The sequence below is a fragment of the Podarcis melisellensis genome, assembly GCF_964234715.1.
Source record: "Podarcis melisellensis genome assembly, chromosome: 5".
Classification (NCBI taxonomy): domain Eukaryota; kingdom Metazoa; phylum Chordata; class Lepidosauria; order Squamata; family Lacertidae; genus Podarcis; species Podarcis melisellensis.
This window is the reverse complement of record NC_138537.1, coordinates 17,655,246-17,669,380: the sequence shown is the minus strand read 5'-3', so window position 1 is coordinate 17,669,380 and position 14,135 is coordinate 17,655,246. Positions and strand designations below refer to the sequence as shown.

The window sequence follows — 14,135 nt, the reverse complement described above, 5'->3', positions numbered from 1 at the left end:
CGGACTTCAGAAGAGGTCCAGGAAGGCCGGCGGGGGCGAAAGGCTTTGCTCCCCACCGCCAGCATTTTAAAAGCGGTCCGGGATAGCAGGGAAGCGCTTCCCGCTATCCCGGACGGCTTTTGAAGGCAGGCAGGGGGGGCAAAGACTTTTGCCCCCCCTGCCTGCCTAACCGGGGGCTTTTAAATCGCCCCGGGACTGTCCGGGGCGATTTAAAAGCCCCCGGACGGCTTTTGAAGCCTCCCCCCCCGCCCGGCTTCGGGGCATCATCCCGATGCTGGGCGGTGGGGCAGGAACGCCTCCCCCAGCCGCCCGGCTTCGGGGCATCGTCTCGATGCCGGGCGGTGGGGCAGGAAAGCCTCCCCCAGCCGCCCGGCATCGGAACGATGTCCCGAAGCCGGGCGGCCGGGCGGGAAAGCCTCCCCCCCCGCCCGGCTTCGGGGCATCGTCCCGATGCCGGGCGGTGGGGCAGGAACGCCTCCCCCAGCCGCCCGGCATCGGGGCATCGTCCCGATGCCGGGCGGTGGGGCAGGAACGCCTCCCCCAGCCGCCCGGCTTCGGGGCATCGTCCCGATGCCGGGCGGTGGGGCAGGAAAGCCTCCCCCAGCCGCCCGGCATCGGAACGATGTCCCGAAGCCGGGCGGCCGGGCGGGAAAGCCTCCCCCCCGCCCGGCTTCGGGGCATCGTCCCGATGCCGGGCGGTGGGGCAGGAACGCCTCCACCAGCCGCCCGGCATCGGGGCATTGTCCCGATGCCGGGCGGTGGGGCAGGAACGCCTCCCCCAGCCGCCCGGCTTCGGGGCATCGTCCCGATGCCGGGCGGTGGGGCAGGAAAGCCTCCCCCAGCCGCCCGGCATCGGGGCATCGTCCCGATGCCGGGCGGTGGGGCAGGAACGCCTCCCCCAGCCGCCCGGCATCGGGGCATCGTCCCGATGCCGGGCGGTGGGGCAGGAAAGCCTCCCCCAGCCGCCCGGCATCGGAACGATGTCCCGAAGCCGGGCGGCCGGGCGGGAAAGCCTTTGTCCCCCCTGCCTGCCTTCCCAGGGGCTTTTAAATCGCCCCGGACAGCGGAGAAGTCCTCCGCTGTCCCGGGCGATTTTAAAATGCCGCCCGCCAGAAGAGGTCGGGGGAAGGCTTTTTCCATAGGAACGCATTAATTGATTTTCAATGCATTCCTATGGAAAACCGTGCATCGCAAGACGAAAAACTCGCAAGACGAAGAGACTTGCGGAACGAATTAATTTCGTCTTGCGAGGCACCACTGTATACATGATTAAAAAAAGAAAGCAACAATATATCAGGGCAACTCACCCCTTCACACATACAGTGGTACCTCGGGTTACATATGCTTCAGGTTACATACGCTTCAGGTTACACACTCCGCTAGCCCAGAAATAGTGCTTCAGGTTAAGAACTTTCCTTCAGGATAAGAACAGAAATCAGGTTCCAGTGGCACGGCGGCAGCAGGAGGCCCCATTAGCTAAAGTGGTGCTTCAGGTTAAGAACAGTTTCAGGTTAAGTACGGACCTCCAGAACGAATTAAGTACTTAACCCAAGGTACCACTGTACTTTTCACGAAGTGGACATGATCCTGTTAAAACTAAGTAAAGCAGTGTTTTGTGATTGCACACATTGCACACACCTCAATACACATTTCAATGTCCCTGTGGGAATGCAAATAGATGGTGATAATGGGCAATTAACAGCCTAACAGTTACACAACTTCCAAATAGTTCTCTGAAGAATCAAAGGCAATGATTTCTGCAAATGGTGAGAACTGATCAAGCAGACAAGTTTTTACTAACAATTTTGCCATCAAATTGAATAGGTCATAGCAAATTGTAATCCTTTTTCCTTTTCCTTTTTGCATTAGTCAGTGATTGCAAATCCCATGCCAACAAGGAAAAACCATTGAAGTCAATGGGTTTCTTCTCAAGTAGGCACAAAGAAGCAACACAATTCAGTTCAAATTCTGCTGAATTTGCAATTCCTAAAACCACAGGCGTCATTCAAAATTCGCACTTCTCCGAATTTTGCAACACATTTCACCAAGCAAGCATTGGATACAAAAGGGTATATACTAGTGAAATGGGCATAAAATGTGTGTGTCAATGAAAATAACATAAAAATGCATTATATTAGGGGAAATTGCTTGCAAACATGTATATAGCATGCAGAAAATGCTGAAGAGTTTTCATGATGTGGAAATGTGAAGAGCTGAGTTTAAGATTGGAAAAATAAGAAATTGAAAGAAATCAAAACTAAAAGATTTACCCATCCTTATTCCCAAGTAAAGGCGAAGGAAGCTGCGTCCTAATGGTATTCTAGGACACAGTTAAATATACTTTAGCCCAATTAATTTCCACATGATGCAAGTACATAAAACAATGTACTGGCTTGCAGCCAAGTGTCAGCTATTAAATATGCACACTGGAACCACACATAATGTTGTGCATGTCACAATTATCCCTATAACAGCTTGTGCTGACCTATTTCTTCCTGCATGATGGAGCAAAGCACTCAAGAGCAGGTACAAAGTTCCCTTTCAAATATTTTCCAAAAGGCAACTCTCAACTAAAAGTTAAACTGCCATTGTTTGGTATGAAATATTTGATCCTGTGCTTAGGTTAACGTGAAACAGACTGAAGAAAATAAAACTCACTTTATTACTTCCCGAACAAAAGAAGTCAGAAGATTCTTTTAGGCTGTCATCCAAATGTAGATACATTGGTAGATGCATCTATGTTTCTTTTCTTTTTAAAGTTTTTTTCCATTAGTCTTTATCCATGAAAGTTCAACAGAACAGACTTAGGTATTCTCATTCAGTGAAGCAATACAATTTATTTCAATGATTGTTTCCTCTCCTTGCAAATCTTTAGCCAACCAAGAAATCTATACACAAGGCTGTGTAATCTCTATTTAAATTCAGCAGATAGTTGAATTAATAAATGATTTTTTTTAGTTCAGTTTAATTTACTTAGCCCAGAATCCATTGAATAATACTATGGTTCGATACACATGCCTGCTTATTTGTTCCATCAGTTCCATTTGCAGAATAGACTTTGTATTCCCAGCAGAGCAACAAATGGACAGAGCATAACGTTTTAGTAGACTGCAATTCCCATACAAATCGAGCTTAACTATAACTTATGCTGATAGAGATCAACGTAAATAGAGAATCTCTTACCCCGTTTCGTATTACAGAGATGCCAAAGTGTGTGTGTGTTTTTAAGATCCAAGATCTTTAATACTTCAGCAAAAGGCAGTGTTCAGCTGCTTCTTTAATGCTTGCAAATTGGACTGTGCTGACATTATAATGAACTGTTTAAGACAAAGCTCGCGAGACTTGGCAACAGCAATTTGATCTGAAAGCAGGCGGTCTTAATATCTGACATCTGCTCAAAGGAGAATGCCATCATTGTCGAAAGGCTTTGCAGTTAAGTCAAGTAGGGAATCAGAGCATTCCAATTTTCAGGATTTCGTCAGGGACGGGGAAAAGAAGGAAGTGCATGCATATTTAGAAAAGCCAGTCCATTGGAAGTACAAAGTATAAAAACAACGCAGCTTTTTCCGTGCATTTTTCCATGTTTAGTAACATTCACACGCAGGTCTAGAGGAATCATTGTTCTCATATGAGTGGTCTTCAGCTGGTTGGTGGGATTTGAGACTTTGCTTTTTTAAAAAAGAAATAAATTTTTATTTGTTTTCCAAACACATAAAAAAAACAATAAACAAAACAAAAACATACAAACATATAAACATGTATAATTTCATAATCTTATTTTCATACACCTTACTTCCCCGACTTCCCCATACCTCCCTTTTGCTGCATCCTTGTTTTACATTTCTTTAGCAACTCCTCCAGTTAACTAATTATTTAATTCACTTTCATTACATTCTTTTTTCTTTAACTTATTAATTACAGCTGCAATTCTCTATTTCTTATTCCTTGACATCTTAAAACTCCTCAATTTTACAACAATTTTTAAGATATATCTTGAATTTCTTCCAGTCTTCTTCCACTGTCTCTTTCCCCTGATCATGGATTCTGCCGGTCATCTCTGCCAATCCCATGTAGTCGATCACCTTTGTCTGCCATTCTTCCAGAGTAGGTAGTTCTTGTGTCTTCCAATACTTTGCCAGAAGGATTCTTGCAGCTGTAGTGGCATACATGAAAAACGTCCTATCCTTCCTCGGCACCAATTGGCCAACCATGCCCAGGAGAAAAGCCTCAGGTTTCTTAGGAAAAGTCCACTTAAGGACTTTCTTAATTTCATTATAAATCATTTCCCAAAAGGCTTTAATCTTCGGGCAGGTCCACCAAAGGTGATAGAAGGTACCTTCAGTCTCATTGCATTTCCAGCATTTATTATTGGGCAAATGGTAAATTTTTGCAAGCTTGACTGGGGTCATGTACCACCTATACATCATTTTCATTATGTTTTCTCTTAAGGCATTACATGCCGTAAATTTAACACCGGTGGTCCATAACTGTGCCCAGTCAGCAAACATAATGTCATGACCGATATCTTGTGCCCATTTAATCATAGCTGATTTCACCGTTTCGTCCTGTGTGTTCCATTTCAACAGCAAATTATACATTCTGGATTTGAGACTTTGCTTGGCACCATCACTAGTATGGGGTGTGTGGGAGGAAGAGAGAGACAATAATAATGCAGAAGATAAATAAATTTAAATTAAATTCAGAATGAAACACACTCCAGTTTTGTTTTGTGTTAGATGATTTTTATACTGCTCTTCATAGAAGCCCCAGGATGGTTTACAACAAAGTCAAACAAGCTAAAGATAATACATAATATCCCAGGTGTGCAACCTGACATCTGGACCACCTAGCAGACACTTATTTAGATTTCTCCCCCCAATGGTTCCTCCCCATCTCTCGGGTATGGAGGCTATCATGAAAATCCCCCACAATGCCCAGAAGCAACATTATGTAGGGAGAATTGTGAGGAATTAAAAAGGGAGCTGCAAGCCATCTAGTGCCAATTTCGGTACTGCTGTTGTTCATCACCGCTACTAATACCACTGAAATTTCCTGCGACCCACCAAAGGCACTTTGCTCAGTCGTGGAGCAGACCCTACCCAAATGCTTTTCAGGAATGCACTTTTCAGGAATGGTTAGATTGGTCTCAACTAGGGAAAGGGCCTTTTCAGTACTGGCCCCAACTTGCTGGAACGCTCTATCACAAGAGACTGGAGCCCTGCGGGACTTGACATCTTTCCGCAGGGCCTGCAAGACAGATCTGCTCTGCCTGGCCTTTGGTCTGGACTCAGTTTGACCCTTATGTTTCCCTCCCCTTATGGTTTTGATCTATGGGCTACATTTAAAATGAGGCTGCATTTAAAATTGCATTTTAACCTGTATTTTAAATTGTTTCCCCCCCCCTCCAATTATGTTTTTACTGTAATTTTACTGGTGTTACCGCCCTGAGCCTGGCTCTGGCTGGGGAGGGCGGGGTATATTATTTATTTATTTATTTATTTATTTATTTATTTATTTATTTTATTAAGCCACTTATATGTGCCTTTTTTGTATGTGTAAAAAGTGTAAGGCAGCATACAAAAGCATGAAAGGAATACAAGGCATCATGAAACATTTAAACAGCATAAAATACAATTCTACTACAAAGCGTGTTCACGTGTTACACTCATTGAGGGTGCCATCTTTTTTATCTGTGCACACCTGGAGTCAGTGGCGTAGCGTGGGGGTGCAGGGGGGGCCGGCCGCACCGGGCGCAACATCTGGGGGGGCACGCTCGCACTCGCAGCTCTCTGCCCCTGCCTGGCAGAGTAGCTTACCACGGGTTAGGGGGTGCAAATTACTTGCCTTGCCCCGGGTGCTGACAACCCACGCTACGCCACTGCCTGGAGTTGATCCTTAAACTCATAGAACTATAGAATTGTAGAGCTGGAAGGGACAACCAAGGTCATCTTGTCTATCCCCCTACAATGCAGGAATCTCAGCTAAAGCAAGAGCGATGGCCACCCAACCTCTTCTTAAAAACAAAGAAAGAAGATGCTGGCTTGGCTGGTGTTGTCAGCTGTGACATCATCTTTATGTGTGAGAGAGGGGGCGTGTTTGCAGATTGGAGGAGATGGAGGCAGAAAGGCAGGAAAGCATTTGATTGGATGCAGCTTTCATCAGCTGTTCAACTTGCACCCTATAAAACAGTCTTCTGGCTTAAATGAATGTCTGTTTCTCTTCACACACTGCGTGCAGGAGAACTACTCTCAATCTGAATTTAAATTTGTGAATTCAAGACAGGAGGATGAATGTCAGGGAGGAAGAACGGTACAGTCCAAAAAATACTGTGCCATCTTGGAACAAATGTGTCAACATTCTGGACCTTTTTAATTTGCATAAATCTGACATTGTTGGAGTGACATCATTGTGTGAACGCAGCATAGATTTTTAAAAAGCATTTCCTCCTTTCTTGTTAAAACAGCCTGTGCTCCTGCTTCTGTCACTTTAATTGGTCAAGGTGAGGACAGTTTAATTGGGTTTACTCAAAGCTGTTGACAAGGTTTTCTTTTTAGATCCGTCCTTTTTCTCTCTCTTTAGCTCCTAGTTTGTACAAAATTATGCCAGTGCTGTGAAGAAGTGAAAAGTTTGCACTTAAAACACTTTTTCAGCCTCTAGCTGAGTCTTTATATTTTGTTTGCTGCTCTGAGTGCATCTTTAGTGCATTTAAAAACTCTCCAATGAGTAGTTTAACACTTCCATGCTCCCGTGAATGCAAATGATTCTGCAGATAACGTTTTACCTGAATAAAGTAGTAAATGTAAATGCTTGGGAAGGGAGATTGGAACCCACAGTGGGGACTAAGTTGCAATTATTGTTGTGATTATTACTTATTCCTTTGAGCCCAGTAGTGCTGAGAATGGTGGAACTTAAGCTTACAGAAACTGGGAAGAAGAAACCACATGATATACTTCAAAAGAAGCAAGGCACACAGGATTTGCGAGTGTATCTGGAAGTGAGCCCCATTGAGTTCAATTGTATGCTCTCCCAGGTACATATGTATAGACTTGCAGGCTCAGTTTTTATTAAACCGATGAAGCAGGGATGGGAGTCTGGACCTAGGTGGGTCCCCAGCCCTGTGGGCCAACTTTGACAGGTGACGAAGGATGCATGTCTGTTAAAGCTCAAAGGGGTTCCCTGTAACCACCAATCATAGAACCATAGAATTGGAGAACGGAAAGGGACCCTGAGGGTCATCTAGTCCAACCCCCTGCAATGTAGGAATATGCAGCAGTCCCACATGGGGATTGAACTTGCGACCTTGGCGTTATCAGCACCACTTTCGAACCAACTGAGCTACCCATCTGAAGAGGAAAAATGTCTGTTTGCCTCAGAGTCCAAAGGGATCTTCCAAGGTGCTCACAGTCTCCTTCTTCTTCTTTAAATAAATGAATTTAAATTTTCAGATTTACAGTCATCAAGCAAACAAGTAATAAGATTTCCATAAATTCCCTTGGACTTTCCCCCTCCCTTTTGTGGGTCCTTACCTTAACTTTTTCTCCTGCATCTTCTCTGTTAGTTCAGTTCCATTAAATCTCCGAAACCATAGTCCAATGTTTAACTACAAGCGTCATTCCAATCCTACTAATAATTTTAATTGTTTAGAATGATTTTTTAGGTAAATTATATATTTTCCCCATTCCTTATTGAAGTTTTGGTCATCCTGATTCCTAATTATTCCGTTCAGTTTTGCCATTTCTGCATGTTACCTTCAGTTTAATCTGCCATTCTTCCCTGGTAGGGACTGCGCCTCTGTTCCAGCCCAGTCTTGGTAATCTGAGGATAGTGATAGTCTTCACTTGAATGCTGTTTTTTTTAACCAGTATGCAAATACGCTCATTCTACGTGCCAATTTTAAAGCTTTGTTTTTCATCTTTTAATTTTCATAAGTTATACTGTAATTGCTCTCTCTGTTATACATATACATTATAAAATGAAACAAAAGCAAACATTACAAAACAATAAAAAAGAGCTCACAGCCCATGAAAGGGGTGGGGAACAGCATTGTACAGCCAATCCTATTGGAGCTCATTGACATCAATCAGCTGATTGGTGCCATCAACACAGGGCTGTCTTAAGCATATGCAGCACCAGGGTGCAAAGATCCGCCTGGCGCCCCTCCCAGGTTGCCCAGAGTTCTTGACCTTTCTTTAGTGGGGGGAACCCCAAAATTGTCAACCTTCTTTTTTTAGGGTGGGCCGGTGAGGCATTCATGGCATGGTGGCCATGGCGAGGCATGGTGGCCTGGCCGGCCACCTCAGCAACAACAGAGGAGCCTGAGGAGGTGGTGATGAGCATCTGATCAAGGCCTGTATTTTAAAAAATGAGCTTAAAGATGTTTTTATGCCAGGCAGAAGACCAGCTGGCTTTGGCAGACGTTTATCCTCCTGGACAAGGGCCCCCTGATTTATAGCAGGAGCCAAAATTCTCAAAGTTGTAAAAGAAAATTACAGGCTGGGAGCAAAAGGTCATACTGACCATACATATTACAGAATACAATCAAGCTGCAAAAACACAATTAAGAGTTGGTAAATAGTAGGATTTATTGTTTAACAGAAAATAATACCATGTGCCTCCCATTAGGCTTTAGCCACATTTTCATAAGGTTAAAGGGCAAGAGCTAATGGGAAAAGCAGCTGGCCAGGAAAGGGGGGGTGTAAACTGAAGATGTTTTTACTTTGAAAAGGCCTTTGCTTCTAAAAATCTTTATATGTTATGTATGAAATATATTGGCTTAAATGTAATTATGCAAAGGATTTAGAAAGTAAGAAATGTTAGATTCTTATGTTAGATTCTTATTTCATTGATGGTGTGTGAGAATGTGAACCCAAGATCTCTGATCTCTGTTTAAGATAAAAATTTAAAACCATTAACCATCTGTTTTGGAGGGCAATAGGGCAAGAAGGGCAGGAGGTGATCTGGTAATTAAGGTGCCTTGTTGAGGCAAATGTAAGATATATGGCTACTTGTTTGCCATTTATAGATAGAAGGAAATATAGCTCTTTGTCTCCCATCAAAGGTAATAGGAAATGGGTGTATCTTTTATGATTGGTTCTAGCAAACAGCCAATAGAAATTTCAACCAGGCTGATTGGACAGAGGCAGCCAAAGGAGGAGCAAGGGGGCTGGGCTGAGGAAATATAAGTGCTGGCCATCAGGGCTGGAGTGGGCAGAGCTTTGGTAACCATAAACCACTGTGTCTCTCATTTATTTGTCTGACAAATAAATTATTATTTTAATTTCTCTATTGCTGTGTTGAATATTTCATTCCAGCTAAGCGTTAACCACAAGCAGAATGCTACAGTGATAGCAGAGTAAGGCTGGGGCCGGGTGCCTGGGGAGGGGGGCAAGCAGAGCCCAGCACAACATCAGTCAAGCTCAAGGCAGCAGCAGTGACTGAGCGAAGCCAGGTACCTGATGTGAGCGGACTCTTGATGGCCCGCCAATCCCAGGCGTGCAGAAGGGTGTAGCTGGTCGGCTGCCTCAGCAGCTCACTCGCCCACAACCAAAGAGTTGTGGCGCTCTGACCCGCTCTGCTCCACTTGGCAGCAGCTGTTGGCTCTTCCCAATTCCTGGACTCCAAATCTCGGCCCAGGACTCTCGGCCTGCCACCCCTGAGAGCCCTGCGCCTGGGTGCTCCACACCCCTAGTGCCCACAGGTAAGGCGGCCCTGCATCAACAAGTCCCACTTGCAAAGTGGGGGCCTTCCTTTGTTCCTCTGTAGCCATGTCTTTACTTGTCCCACACCTGATGTAGGACAGGTGGGTAGTGTGGAAAATAGCCTCACAGGTCAAATTGAGACCTGTGCCAGGGACCCGTGGCCAGATGTCCCCCACCACTAAAATAAAAAAGGGAAAGTTAATATGGTCTAAAATACTTAGGCAGAGCTTTAGACGACTTCTTCTTCTTTTTGTATTACATGAAAATTCCCCAATAATTCTCTCACAATGAAAAGGTGAAATAGATATATGTTTCTGTAGAATAACTTTCCAATATTAGGAAAGTTCACGCTACTTACCTGCTCATTTCAGCAAATGGGAATATCTTTAACTACATTACAACCAGTGAAAGACTTCTTTTTTATATATATGTCAGTATATCATGCAGAGCTATAATTTTCTCTTTATTGCTCTAATTATAGCTGGTTGTAAAAAAAATATATTCATTAGTAAAATTATAAGTTGCTAGTTTACAGAAAAAAATCAGGAAAAGACTGTAAATGAAAAAAATGGTTCTAGGTATAGTTCTTGTCATAGCTAGGTATTTCTTATGAATATATTTTCCTGGTATATTTATTGCACATAAATAAATGTATTATTTTGGTGCTTGCTGAGCACTTCCAAAAAGCTTCCTGGTTATCCTGCATAGTCTTAAAATGTACTAAAAATGAACAAAGCAAAATGGAAGCAACTTCAGAGTACAAACTCCTTTTGGAACAGAAGGCTCTGTCAGTCTGTGAAAATGCAATTGGTGTGTGATCATGAAGATCTCATTATAAACATCTGTGAAAAATTTCCAGGAATATGTCACGATTTCTGCATACTGTGTAAGTATATCACGGCACCATCTGCTTAGAAAACATGGCTTGTCAGAAGGGTGTGTTAGTGGGAAAATATAGTAAATGTGTTCAAGTATGCAGATATATTTGATACATAAAGCATGCCACTGAAAATGACTTCAGCATGCCACTGAAAATGACTTCAAAACAGGTTGGTGATAGCAGAGAGCAAAACATCAACCAACCCAATGAGGACATAAATGGCAGATACGGTGAGATCTTTGAAAATCTCCCTTCAGTGATGGTGGCCTGGTGTCACATAGTGACTGCCTGTGCAATCTGAGTCTTGCTTATTCAGAAGTAAGTCCAAATTAGTTTAATGGGTCTGAGTTGCTTGTTGACCTTCCAGGGGAGCACCCAGACAAAGTTGTGGAGTTTTTTTAGGGGGGATGGGGGGATGTGCCACCCCATTCTGCAAGGCCAGAATGCACCAAAGAGGTGAGTTCTGGTGAGTTCCGGTTGTAAAAATGCCCTGGGTCTTAGTTTCATCTATGTACTAATACTGTGACCTGCAATCCTATACACGCTTAGGTGCTGTTGTTAGCATCCATCTGTCTTGAGAGACAATGGAGTGTGCCTCCAGTGTGCCAATGGAGTGTGCCTCCAGGGGTGAAGTCAAACTGCTGTGGTGGCAGCACTGAAGTGACCCACTTGGGACACAAGCTTGGGCAGTGTGTATGGAGGTCCTGTGCTGACCAGACAAGACACCCCCCCCAGCTTTGCTTAGAGCTTATAGCAGTCATTTAATAATAATAACAACAATAATAAGAATAATTTTTTATTTATATCCTGCCCTCCCCAGCCGAAGCCGGGCTCAGAGCGGCTAACAACAATAAAAGTAACACAGCATTCTAAAATCAATTCCTTTTAAAATCAATTCAAAATCAAATTAATGGCAACCATTGGGCTAGAGTTCTGTGAGGATTACCAAAGGAGGGGGTCAGACTGTGCCTTGGCCAAAGGCCTGGTGGAATAGCTCTGTCTTGCAGGCCCTGCGAAAAGATGTGACAGAGCGTTCCACCAGATCGGGGCCACAGCCGAAAATGCCCTAGCTCTGGTTGAGGCAAGCATAACCTCCCTGTGGCCCGGGACCTCCAAGATGTTTTTGTTTGAAGGCCGTAAGGTCTCCGTGGGACATACCAGGAGAGGCGGTCCCATAGGTACGAGGGTCCTAGGCCGTATAGGGCTTTAAATTTCTGTATTTGCGCATTGCATCATGGCTATTACAGTCTAAAAGTGTCATCATCATCACAGGATATGACAATACACAAAACTGTTAGCATTTCCTTTCCTCCTTTATTTGATTTTTATACTACCCTTCACCACAAGATCCCAGGGTGGTTCACAAGGTCACATGATCTGTGTTCACAGATATCACAAGACTACATAGTGTGCATTGCTATGTGACAACTGTAAAGCCATCCTAGTACACAATGAATGCGTAGGGGGTTCATCAAAATCAAAGCAGATTCCCAAAATACCACAAAATTTTAAGGAGAAACTAGGAATATGACAGAATAGCCATATTTACCTTGCATTATAGTGGTTTCAAATTTCAGTGGCCAGGGAATATGTTGCAGAAAATGTAGGCTTAGCTTTGTAAGAAACTTGCATTCTGATGTAAATTAACAATAAGATATTGCCATGAAAATCCCTCTTGTCAGAATAATATGTGAAATGAATTGTTGGACACCTCAGCTCATCTGCCTCAGGCGTTTGACATCACATATACACTTCTTTTTATTTTGTCACTTTATAGGTTGGAGCTGTTAACAGGTGGGTTCCTGACATTACATATCAAGTTGGTAATAGCTATGGAGCCGTTAACAAGTGGGACTGTTTGTCATGAAGCCCTGCACCAGTGTGAGCTATGGAGCTATTAACACATCTGCTTTTGACAGGGGACCTTTTAACAACGTCTTCACAAGTCACCTGATATAATACATGTGTCAATCCATTCTACAAAATGGCAAAATGGATCTTTGAAGCAAGGCAGGGGTGCAAGGACAGTGACTGCCATGAGGTAACCTCTCATTAACGAATCCCTGACACAACAGGTGTTGCAGCCTCAATAACTGTGAAATAATGATAAAAGTGGGAAATGACCAAATCAAAGATGAGGAAATAAGAAAAGATCAAATCACAAAGAGGGGGTGGATGGCAGACTAAGGTCTTCTTAACTCTCATCCTGTTGTATCCAGAACAAGATGAGACAAATCATTTATCTATGAATAGGTGGTATGGGGAACTTCCTATTCTTTTCTTTTCCTCAAAAGATGACCCGATACTTTTCTTCACTCCTTAAGGAGGGGACAGGGGTGTGGTTCAGGGGAAATGATTCAGGGAAAGGGTTAAATCTGCCCCCATCCCCCAGCTGCTGCTATTTCACTCTGGATCACTTGATCCTACTGGCTATGCTCCCCTGACTCTGATGGCTCCAACCTGATTGTCCATGACTGAATCACGGATATTTGCGTTTCTATACAGGTTCCCCTATGCATTTAGGCACCTTGATCATGCAAGGGTCAAGTCATATGGGGAGTGTAGGCATACTACAGGTGACTCCCAGTTTCAGACCTTCACCAGCAGCATATGGTGCAACAGGGCCACCGGAAATGTGATGGAGGTAGAAAAGCCTTGCAAAATGCAATGCTTCCTTTAAATGCCTGATGTGATACGGAGGTCTTCATCAGGAGCCTGATGTTCCACAGGGGCTTGTATGATCTCTGCTGGGAAGAAGTTCCAAGATCAGCAATGCACCCTATGTGGGGCTACCTTTGAAGGTGACTCAGAAACTGCAACCAATTGAGAATGTGGAAGCTAGACTGGTGACTGGGAGCAGTCACCGGGACCATATAGAACTGCATTGGCTGCCAGTATATTTCCAAGCACAAGTCAAAGTGTTGGTGCTGACCTTTAAAGCCCTATGCGGCTTTGGCCCTATATACTTGAAGGGGTTTTTCCACCCCCATCGTTCAGCCCGGACACTGAGATACAGCTCCAAGGGCCTTCTGGTGGTTCCCTCAATGTGAGATGTGAGGTTACAGGGAACCAGGCAGAGGGCCTTTTCAGTAGTGGTGCCCGCCCTATGGAATGTCCTCCCAGCAGATGTCAAACAGATAAACAGCTATGTTTATTAAAAGACATCTGAAGGCAGCTCTGTTCAGGGAAGGTTTTAGTATGTGATGTTGTATTGTACTTTTATAATTTTTTGTTGGGTGCTGCCCAGAGTGGCTGGGCAACTTAGTCAGATGCGAGATGCGTGGCATATAAATTGTTGTTGTTGTTGTCGTCATCATCATCTGGTGTATATGAGCCATCACTATATATATATATAACTCCCTAGGAAATCTCAGTGATTCAGGCAGGGATCTTATAAATCAGGCAGCTCTTAATGCCTGAATAGTCCTTGCAACTCTGGTACTTTTCATACTGCTGTGACAACCAGTTTTACACTTTCTTTCTGCCTTTCAGCATTGTACACCCACATGGACATCAGTCCCTGGCCAGACTGGCAGATGCCTGGAGCTGGTATGTCA

The 14,135-nt window shown here is 44.1% G+C and overlaps 1 protein-coding gene across 1 annotated transcript in view; it reads right to left on the bottom strand.

The window, feature by feature from the left end:
• Positions 1-3,312, bottom strand: part of BCHE (butyrylcholinesterase) — a 52,054-nt gene extending 48,742 nt beyond the window's left edge. Inside the window, exon 1 of the mRNA XM_081911076.1 lies at positions 3,184-3,312. The gene's annotated coding sequence lies outside the window, so the exon portion shown is untranslated. The remainder of the gene's footprint in view (positions 1-3,183) is intronic.
• Between the last annotated feature and the right edge of the window lie 10,823 nt (positions 3,313-14,135).